Raw genomic sequence first — 11,791 nt, 5'->3', positions numbered from 1 at the left:
GGTATTTACTTCAACGGGTTATAGCAGGAATTCAGTGAGATGATGCAGCCTTGAGTTAAGTGTTCAATAAGTGATAGCTATTCCATTGTCCTCTGCCACGCTCTCTATTTCAAGATCTAGAAACTGTGACTCCAAGAAAATGACTTTGTATTTGGCTAAGGTGATAAAATCATTCTTTCTTCCTTCAAGTACACCATGTGACCACACAAACCTGGACAAGATGCAACTGATTATACAGAAATATGACTAATCAAAATCAACAAATTCCCATTTGGTGTAAATAATTGCTTTTATGTTATCAACAGACTTAAATTTTTCTACATTTCTTGACTCACCAAAATAGCTCACATCAAAGGAAGCACGATCAAAGGAAGAATGAGTATGCTTTGAACCAGGTAGGTCTGTCCTTGGGCACAGCATTTAGAATTCAAGATGACTGTCTTCTAAGCCCTGCTTTCTTAAATAACCAGAGTGTTTTTTGGTCATTAACCCCACGTTAGAGATTAGGGTTGCAAAGAGCTGCCTAGGGAGCAAAATTTAAATTTTTGAACTGTCATTATCTTTGTATATATCCCACCTGGTTAAACTGATTTCCTGTTTTCTTGGTGGTGGTCTATGTTAAGCATCATATTTAGCTCCAATTTACCAATGAATAAATTCTTCTTTTTTTTTTTGCATTTTCTGGTGGTACAAAAAAGGTGGGGGAGCATCATCTATTACAAGTGGTTGAAACAGACAACGTGGTTGAAAAAAGAAAAAAATTTTTCAACCCATAAGTGGTCTTTGTGTCTCCAGACTTTGCATTATTTCCATTACATTTATGAAAATCAAACTAATCACCTCTTTTCCATTTTCTTCATTTCACTTCTCCCTATGCAATTTTTATTCCCTACAAAGGATGGACTAAATGCAGAGTTGAATGTGCTCACTAAGGAAAGAGGCTTCACTGCCCTTGAATGCAAAGGGTGTAAGAGTCCGTTGCTCAAGGAGCAGGGACAGAAAGGAGCACATCGTTGCTCAGAGTTTACAGTCAGACAGCCAGGGAGCTTGTTGCTCCTGTGAACTTTCTAATTTGTCTGGTTTTATGATCAGAAAAGCTGTCCCCACAGAATGCATGGATGCTAAACTAACTGTGGTAAGTAGTGTCATGTAGGAGCAGCATGCTGGAGCTGGGGCCAGAGAAGAGAGGTCTGTCTGTGTCTTAGTGACCTACTTTTCAGTAAACCTCACCAATGTCATGCTACACACACATAAGATGCTACGTTTAGTCTTATTAGAGTTACTTTCTGGAGAGTACAGGTGAAGCATGTTGGCTCTGGGGTCAGAGCACCTGGGTCTGAGTTCTGCCCCTTTGTTCCCATCACTAGCCCTCCTCACTGCATGACATTGGGCGGGTTTCTTAACTTCCCTGTACCTTAGTTCTTTATCTGTAAAATCGGCCACTACAATATTTTACTGAGCCTAAGACATCATATATAGATACTGTAGAATACACCATTGTTACATGTACTACTAAAAAAAATGATGCTTCTAATTGTATGGTGTGTTTGATTAGAAGACACATTCTCATTTCAGAGAAGTTAAATGTGAAAGAAAGTGCATCTTAGAATTGATGAAATAGTACCTACCTGGCAACCACCCAATGAATGTCAGTGATGTACTTTTAAAATAACACAGAACCACACACACATTGTACCAATGTCAGTTTCTCGGCTTTGATAACGCACTAAAATTATGTATGGTCTAACTACTGGAGAAAACTGAGTAAGAGTACAGAGGACCTCTTTGTGCTATCTTAACAACTTCCTGGGTCTATAAAAGGTAAAAATGTGTGTCTTTAAATTGATGAAATTGGATAATATTGGATAACAGTACTTACACAACAACTTCTCAAGAAATGTCAGTTATTCTCTTTGGGGATAGATTAGAGATGGCTGCAAATCCCTGGCCACTCCTCCCATCAAAGACGGAGTGTTTTGCCCACCCCTGGAATCTACTTTAGCCTTGTCACTTGCTTTGCTCCACAGAGTGTAGCAAAGTCTCACTGGGTAACTCCTGAAGCTGGGCAGCTTTGGAAGAGATCTGCAGCTCCACCCCTTGTAAACTCCATCTTGGAACAGAGCTGCCATGTTCTGAGAGAGTCAAGCCACCCGGGGAGTCCCTACGGAGGACTGAGACTCCAGCTGCTGCCCTGCTGAGCTCCCAGCTGGCAGCCAGCACTATCTCAGCCGTGTGAGGGAGCCTTCTTGGTGTTTCAGCCCAGTCAGACAGTCAGACCCCCCGGATGGCTGTATCCTCAGAGCAGACCCCTGGACAGTGACCCCTCTGCCCCTGCCAGCCATGTGCATGAGCCATCGTGGCCATGCCAGCTCAGTCAAGCCTCCAGGTGGCCGCAGTCCCAGCTGCCCCCATGGGGTGCAGAGGATCACCCAGTAGAGTCCAGCTAGCCTTTGTAATAATCATGAAAAATGATAAATGGTTATTGCTGGTTTAAACCATTAAGACATTATTGCTGTGGAGAAATTCAGAGAGGATTAAGAACTAAAGGGTCCAGAGCAGCACCTTTCACACTTTACTGGGTGTTCAAATCACCTGGAGAGCTCATTAAAGTGGGATTCTGACCCAGCACATCCAGGCCGGGGCCGGGGCTCCTGCAGTTGGTGCTGATGCCGCCGGTCCACGACCAGATTCGAGCATCAGGGGTCTAGAGGGCCTTTCAGCCAGGAGGTGCATTCATCTGAACAAATGGAATATACTGCCTGGAGGAGGTGTGGTCTCTTTCCACAGGGCATCTGCCTGGTGGAAGACATTGCCCAGAAACTGATCTTTTCCCTCCCACACGGTGGCTTTCTTGAGAGCTGAAGGTATGGTCCTCCCGTCCTTCTATGGGGCCGAACGGGCAAAGAGCCACAAAACACATAACAAGATGAGGGCCACCTCTGAGGAGATCAATAGCGTTTCACATGTAAGCAGTGCATTCTGGTGCTGTACACCCAGGGCAATGTGCAGAAATACAGGGGAAAACAGAGAGGACCAGGTTTGGCACAAATGTGTGGGCTCAACCAGAACGTGCTGATAAAATGTAGATCGTATTAATTTTCCATTTAAAACCCTCACAAAGCTCCCACTCTCATTCAGGGTAAAGCCGAAGTCCCACCAAGTCCTGATGGTGCTCCCTTCCCCCCCACCCCATCTCCTACCAGGCTGCCTTTTATACTCCCCATTCCAGCCATGGTGGCCCTCTTACAGATTCCTGGATAGTCCAAAGACGGTGTCGGTCTCTGCTCTTCCCTCTACCTGGAGCCCTTTATCCCCAGATGTCCCCATGCCTTGCTTCCTCATCTTCCTTAGGCTGCTCAAGGGTCATTGTGTGAGCAAAGCCTTTTAGAACCATCTTCTTTCAATGCAGCCCTCCTCCACCCCAGGATTCCCTATCACCCGGCTCCACGGCAGTACCCATAACTTCCCTGCTATGAAAGTTACTGCTTACTCTGTTCTTGACTAGAATGTAAATTCTGGGCAGGAAGGGAAGTTTGTCTTTTGTATTCTAGGGCCTAGAACAGCTCCTGACACATGGTAGACACGCAAAAATTTGTTTTGATTGAATTAGTCATAACGTTATTAACATGGGTGTGACATTTCAAAAGAAAGTCTGTATTTATATTGTCCAATATGATAGCTGTCTTAGTCGGTTCAGGCTGCTGTAACAAAATCCATAGACTGAGAGGCTTAAACAACAAACATGAATTTCTCACAGTTCTGGAGGCTGGAAGTCCGAGATCACGGTGCTGGCCGACTCAGTGTCTGGTGAGGGCCTGCTTCCTTGTTCACGGACAGCCATCTTCTTATAGCCTTATGTGGCAGAAAGCAAAATGCAGTGAGCTCTTTCGTGACTCTTAGAAGGACACTAATCCCATTCCTGAGGGTTCCACCCTCATGACCTCATCTAACCCTAGGTACCTCCTGAAGACCCCACCCCCTAATAACATCATATTTGGGGCTAAGATGTCAACATATGAGTTTGGAGGGGACACATTCAATCCATAACAGTAGCTACTAGCCCCATGTGGCTATTGAGCCCTTGAAGCATGTCCAAATTGAGAGGCACTCTAGGTGTCAAATACACACTGGATTTTGAAGACAGTACAAAAAAAGGATGTCAAATATCCCATTAATCTTTTTAATATTGATTACTTGTGGAATTAATATTTTAGATATACTGGTTTAAATAAATTATTAGAATTATATAATTTTAAGCTGTTCCTTTTACTTTTTAAATTGAGCTACTAGAAACTTTAAAATGTAGCTCACACTGTGTTTCTCCTAGACAATGCTGGGCTATGTGCTTATCTTCAACACCCACACACATAGTCACATACAGAAATAGAACTGCTGTTAGTGAGTTCTGCTGGCAGAAAAAAAGAGAGAAAAATCAAGAGGTTAATTGATACATGGCTCTCCCTCCAGCTGATTGACAAGATGGATTGTTTGGTGGTAAAACTTGAGCTTGCAATATTCTTAGATATACCTGCATATATTAGTTACTTGTATTTAATACATCTGGCTGCACTTTTATGCATGCTACATGTATTAACCTATTTTCCAAAATATTTTGTGATTAGCAACTTAATCAAAGATTTTTTAAAATCTAACTAGATATTTTTAATTTTAAATTGGACATAAAGAAATCTGGATAGAGGTGGGGCGGAAGATGGCGGCGTGAGTAGAGCAGCGGAAATCTCCTCCCAAAACAACATATATCTATGAAAATATAACAAAGACAACCCTTCCTAGAATAAAGACCAGAGGACACAGGACAATATCCAGACCACATCCACACCTGAGAGAACCCAGCGACTCGCGAAGGGGGTAAGATACAAGCCCCGGCCCCGCGGAAGCCGAGCGCCCCTCCCCCCAGTTCCCGGCGGGAGAAGAGCAGGCAGAGCGGGAGGGAGACGGAGCCCAGGGCTGCCGAACACCCAGCCCCCGCCATCCGGGCCAGAGCGCAGGGCCCTCGATTCTAGGAAAACAGGGCAGCAAGAACAGTGAGCGGGCACTGGAGGCTGGGCGACAGAGGACATAAGAAAAGCGCGCGACCATTTTTTTTTTTTTTTGCTTTTTTGCTGCTTTGTTTTGGCGAGCGCATTTTGGAAGTCTTAAAGGGACAGGGACCCCAATATTAGGGAAACAGGGCAGAAAGACCGGTGAGCAGAGGCCTGAGGCTGGCACCGGAGAATAAAGAAAAACGAACGACCACCTTTTTTTTTTAATTAAAAAATTTTTTTTTTTTTAATTAAAAAAATTTTTTTTTCTTGTTTTTTTTTGTGGTCGTTGTTTTGTTTTGGCGGGTGCTTTTTGGAAGTCTTAGAGGGGCAGGGCGGGTCACTTAATCCAGAGGTAGGGAATCCGGGATTTCTGGGCACCCTAACCCCTGGGCTGCAGGGAGCAGGGAGGCCCCTTACGGAGATAAATAGCCTCCCAGCAGCTCCTGCTCCAACGCGACTCCACCATTTTGGAGTAGCTGCCCGAGCCAGGCCACGCCCACAGCAACAGCGGAGATTAACTCCATAGCAGCCGGGCAGGAAGCAGAAACCCTGTCTGCGCGCAGCTGCGCAGCACAAGCCACTAGAGGCCGCTGTTCTCCCAGGAGAGGAGGGCCACAAACCAACAAGAAAGGAAGTCCTTCCAGCCGTCACTCGTCCCAGTTCTGCAGACTATTCCTATCACCATGAAAAGGCAAAGCTACAGGCAGACAAAGATCACAGAGACAACACCAGAGAAGGAGACAGACCTAACCAGTCTTCCTGACAAAGAATTCAAAATAAGAATCATAAACATGCTGACAGAGATGCAGAGAAATACGCAAGAAAAATGGGATGAAGTCCGGAAAGAGATCACAGATGCCAGGAAGGAGATCGCAGAAATGAAACAAACTCTGGAAGGGTTTATAAGCAGAATGGATAGAATGCAAGAGGCCACTGATGGAATTGAAACCAGAGAACAGGAACGCATAGAAGCTGACATAGAGAGAGACAAAAGGATCTCCAGGAATGAAACAATATTAAGAGAACTGTGTGACCAATCTAAAAGGAGCAATATCCGTATTATAGGGGTCCCAGAAGAAGAAGAGAGAGGCAAAGAGATGGAAAGTATCTTAGAAGAAATAATTGCTGAAAACTTCCCCACACTGGGGGAGGAAGTAATCAAACAGACCACGGAAATACACAGAACCCCCAACAGAAAGGATCCAAGAAGGGCAACACCAAGACACATAATAATTAAAATGGCAAAGATCAAGGACAAGGAAAGAGTGTTAAAGGCAGCTAGAGAGAAAAAGGTCACCTATAAAGGGAAACCCATCAGGCTAACGTCAGATTTCTCAACAGAAACCCTACAGGCCAGAAGAGAATGGCATGATATATTTAATACAATGAAACAGAAGGGCCTTGAACCAAGGATACTGTATCCAGCACGACTATCATTCAAATATGACGGTGGGATTAAACAATTCCCAGACAAACAAAAGCTGAGGGAATTTGCTTTCCACAAACCACCTCTACAGAACATCTTACAGGGACTGCTCTAGATGGGAGCACTCCTAGAAAGAGCACAGCACAAAACACCCAACATATGAAGAATCGAGGAGGAGGAACAAGAAGGGAGAGAAGAAAAGAATCTCCAGACAGTGTATATAACAGCTCAATAAGCGAGCTAAGTTAGGCAGTAAGATACTAAAGAGGCTAACCTTGAACCTTTGGTAACCACGAATTTAAAGCCTGCAATGGCAATAAGTACATATCTTTCAATAGTCACCCTAAATGTTAATGGGTTGAATGCACCAATCAAAAGACACAGAGTAACAGAATGGATAAAAAAGCAAGACCCATCTATATGCTGCTTACAAGAAACTCACCTCAAACCCAAAGACATGTACAGACTAAAAGTCAAGGGATGGAAAAACATATTTCAAGCAAACAACAGTGAGAAGAAAGCAGGGGTTGCAGTACTAATATCAGACAAAATAGACTTCAAAACAAAGAAAGTAACAAGAGATAAAGAAGGACACTACATAATGATAAAGGGCTCAGTCAAACAAGAGGATATAACCATTCTAAATATATATGCACCCAACACAGGAGCACCAGCATATGTGAAACAAATACTAACAGAACTAAAGGGGGATATAGACTGCAATGCATTCATTCTAGGAGACTTCAACACACCACTCACCCCAAAGGATAGATCCACTGGGCAGAAAATAAGTAAGGACACGGAAGCACTGAACAACACAGTAGAGCAGATGGACCTAATAGACATCTATAGAACTCTACATCCAAAAGCAACGGGATACACATTCTTCTCAAGTGCACATGGAACATTCTCCAGAATAGACCACATACTAGGCCACAAAAAGAGCCTCAGAAAATTCCAAAAGATTGAAATCCTACCAACCAACTTTTCAGACCACAAAGGCATAAAACTAGAAATAAACTGTACAAAGAAAGCAAAGAGGCTCACGAACACATGGAGGCTTAACAACACGCTCCTAAATAATCAATGGATCAATGACCAAATCAAAATGGAGATCCAGCAATATATGGAAACAAATGACAACAACAACACTAAGCCCCAACTTCTGTGGGACACAGCAAAAGCAGTCTTAAGAGGAAAGTATATAGCAATCCAAGCATATTTAAAAAAGGAAGAGCAATCCCAAATGAATGGTCTAATGTCACAATTATTGAAATTGGAAAAAGAAGAACAGATGAGGCCTAAAGTCAGCAGAAGGAGGGACATAATAAAGATCAGAGAAGAAATAAATAAAATTGAGAAGAATAAAACAATAGCAAAAATCAATGAAACCAAGAGCTGGTTCTTCGAGAAAATAAACAAAATAGATAAGCCTCTAGCCAGACTTATTAAGAAGAAAAGAGAGTCAACACAAATCAACAGTATCAGAAACGAGAAAGGAAAAATCACGACGGACCCCACGGAAATGCAAAGAATTATTGGAGAATACTATGAAAACCTATATGCTAACAAGCTGGGAAACCTAGGAGAAATGGACAACTTCCTAGAAAAATATAACCTTCCAAGATTGACCCAGGAAGAAACAGAAAATCTAAACAGACCAATTACCAGCAACGAAATTGAAGAGGTAATCAAAAAACTACCAAAGAACAAAACCCCCGGGCCAGATGGATTTACCTCGGAATTTTATCAGACATACAGGGAAGACATAATACCCATTCTCCTTAAAGTTTTCCAAAAAATAGAGGAGGAGGGGATACTCCCAAACTCATTCTATGAAGCTAACATCACCCTAATACCAAAACCAGGCAAAGACCCCACCAAAAAAGAAAACTACAGACCAATATCCCTGATGAACGTAGATGCAAAAATACTCAACAAAATATTAGCAAACCGAATTCAAAAATACATCAAAAGGATCATACACCATGACCAAGTGGGATTCATTCCAGGGATGCAAGGATGGTACAACATTCGAAAGTCCATCAACATCATCCACCACATCAACAAAAAGAAAGACAAAAACCACATGATCATCTCCATAGATGCTGAAAAAGCATTTGACAAAGTTCAACATCCATTCATGTTAAAAACTCTCAGCAAAATGGGAATAGAGGGCAAGTACCTCAACATAATAAAGGCCATCTATGATAAACCCACAGCCAACATTATATTGAACAGCGAGAAGCTGAAAGCATTTCCTCTGAGATCGGGAACTAGACAGGGATGTCCACTCTCTCCACTGTTATTTAACATAGTACTGGAGGTCCTAGCCACGGCAATCAGACAAAATAAAGAAATACAAGGAATCCAGATTGGTAAAGAAGAAGTTAAACTGTCACTATTTGCAGATGACATGATACTGTACATAAAAAACCCTAAAGACTCCACCCCAAAATTACTAGAACTGATATCGGAATACAGCAAAGTTGCAGGATACAAAATCAACACACAGAAATCTGTGGCTTTCCTATATACTAACAATGAACCAACAGAGAGAGAAATCACGAAAACAACTCCATTCACAATTGCATCAAAAAAAATAAAATACCTAGGAATAAACCTAACCAAAGAAGTGAAAGACTTATACTCTGAAAACTACAAGTCACTCTTAAGAGAAATTAAAGGGGACACTAACAGATGGAAACTCATCCCATGCTCGTGGCTAGGAAGAATTAATATCGTTAAAATGGCCATCCTGCCCAAAGCAATATACAGATTTGATGCGATCCCTATGAAACTACCAGCAACATTCTTCAATGAACTGGAACAAATAATTCAAAAATTCATATGGAAACACCAAAGACCCCGAATAGCCAAAGCAATCCTGAGAAAGAAGAATAAAGTAGGGGGGATCTCACTCCCCAACTTCAAGCTCTACTATAAAGCCATAGTAATCAAGACAATTTGGTACTGGCACAAGAGCAGAGCCACAGACCAATGGAACAGACTAGAGAATCCAGACATTAACCCAGACATATATGGTCAATTAATATTTGATAAAGGAGCCATGGACATACAATGGCGAAATGACAGTCTCTTCAACAGATGGTGCTGGCAAAACTGGACAGCTACATGTAGGAGAATGAAACTGGACCATTGTCTAACCCCATATACAAAAGTAAACTCAAAATGGATCAAAGACCTGAATGTAAGCCATGAAACCATTAAACTCCTGGAAGAAAACATAGGCGAAAACCTCTTAGACATAAACATGAGTGACCTCTTCTTGAACATATCTCCCCGGGCAAGGAAAACAACAGCAAAAATGAGTAAGTGGGACTATATCAAGCTGAAAAGCTTCTGTACAGCAAAAGACACCATCAATAGAACAAGAAGGATCCCTACAGTATGGGAGAATATATTTGAAAATGACACATCCGATAAAGGCTTGACGTCCAGAATATATAAGGAGCTCTCACGCCTCAACAAACAAAAAACAAATAACCCAATTAAAAAATGGGCAGAGGAACTGAACAGACAGTTCTCCAAAAAAGAAATACAGATGGCCAACAGACACATGAAAAGATGCTCCACATCGCTAATTATCAGAGAAATGCAAATTAAAACTACAATGAGGTATCACCTCACACCAGTAAGGATGGCTGCCATCCAAAAGACAAACAACAACAAATGTTGGCGAGGCTGTGGAGAAAGGGGAACCCTCCTACACTGCTGGTGGGAATGTAAGTTAGTTCAACCATTGTGGAAAGCAGTATGGAGGTACATCAAAATGCTCAAAACAGACTTACCATTTGACCCAGGAATTCCACTCCTAGGAATTTACCCTAAGAATGCAGCAATCAAGTTTGAGAAAGACAGATGCACCCCTATGTTTATTGCAGCACTATTTACAATAGCCAAGAATTGGAAGCAACCTAAATGTCCATCAATAGATGAATGGATAAAGAAGATGTGGTACATATACACAATGGAATACTACTCAGCTATAAGAAAAGGGCAAATCCAATCATTTGCAGCAACATGGATGGAGCTGGAGGGTATTATGCTCAGTGAAACAAGCCAAGCGGAGAAAGAGAAATACCAAATGATTTCACTCATCTGTGGAATATAAGAACAAAGGAAAAACTGAAGGAACAAAACAGCAGCAGAATCACAGAACTCAAGAATGGACTAACAGGTACCAAAGAGAAAGGGACTGGGGAGGATGGGTGGGTAGGGAGGGATAAGGGGGGGATAAGTAGGGGGGTATTAAGATTAACATGCATGGGGGGGTAGGAGAAAAGGGAGGGCTGTACAACACAGAGAAGGCAAGTAGTGATTCTACAACATTTTGCTATGCTGATGGACAGTGACTGTAAAGGGGTTTATAGGGGAGACCTGGTATAGGGGAGAGCCTAGTAAACATAATATTCGTCATGTAAGTGTAGATTAGTGATAGCAAAAAAAAAAGAAAGGGCAGTTCCTGTGTGGTAACCTCCAACGAGTTCTACACAAGAGTATAAAGGGCATATAAAAGTGTAGGCAAAGGGTCTGTTTGTGTTTATACAGAGGATCAAAGCCTAATTGGGCTACCCCGAAAATGAACTAAGATACGATATGAAAAAGAACTTCCAACATCTGCACTCTCTGGAAGACTCATGCCAGAAGATGATCATCAAAAAACCCCAACAAAGATCCACGCACTGCTACAGCTGTAGATGCACTCATCCCACCAGTTCCTGGACTTGCCATGGGAATGAGGAAGGAGATATCTAAGCTGGCCTGTGCATACAGTAAAACAACAAATTTGACTGGATCTATACTGTTGGAACTCAACCAAGAATTTGGAGAAGTGCAAATTGTAGCGCTCCAAAGTCTTACAACTACAGACTATTTACTGTTAAAAGAACATATGGCATGTGAACAGTCCCCAGGAATGGGTTGTTTTAATTTGTCTGATTTCTCTCAGACTGTTCAAGTTCAGTTGGACAATATCCACCATATCATAGATAAGTTTTCACAAATGCCTAAGGTGCCTAACTGGTTTTCTTGGTTTCACTGCAGATGGCTGGTAATTACAGATATGCTTTGGTTATGTAACTATACTCCTATTATGTTAATGTGTGTGTGCAATTTAAGTAGTAGCTTAAAACCTATACATGCTGAAGTTACTCTACAAGAAGATATATCAAAGAAATAATCAATCTTCCCATGTTTTCTTCCGCCTGCTACTTCTATAGCTTTTCTTCTTCCTTCCTAATTACAACCCTTAAATAGAATTCGTGCCTCATATCAAATTTACCGAGTATCATAATTC

Source organism: Manis pentadactyla, chromosome X (genome assembly GCF_030020395.1).
Source record: "Manis pentadactyla isolate mManPen7 chromosome X, mManPen7.hap1, whole genome shotgun sequence".
Lineage (NCBI taxonomy): Eukaryota > Metazoa > Chordata > Mammalia > Pholidota > Manidae > Manis > Manis pentadactyla.
The sequence above is the reverse complement of the archived record's forward strand: the minus strand, read 5'-3'. Positions refer to the sequence as shown.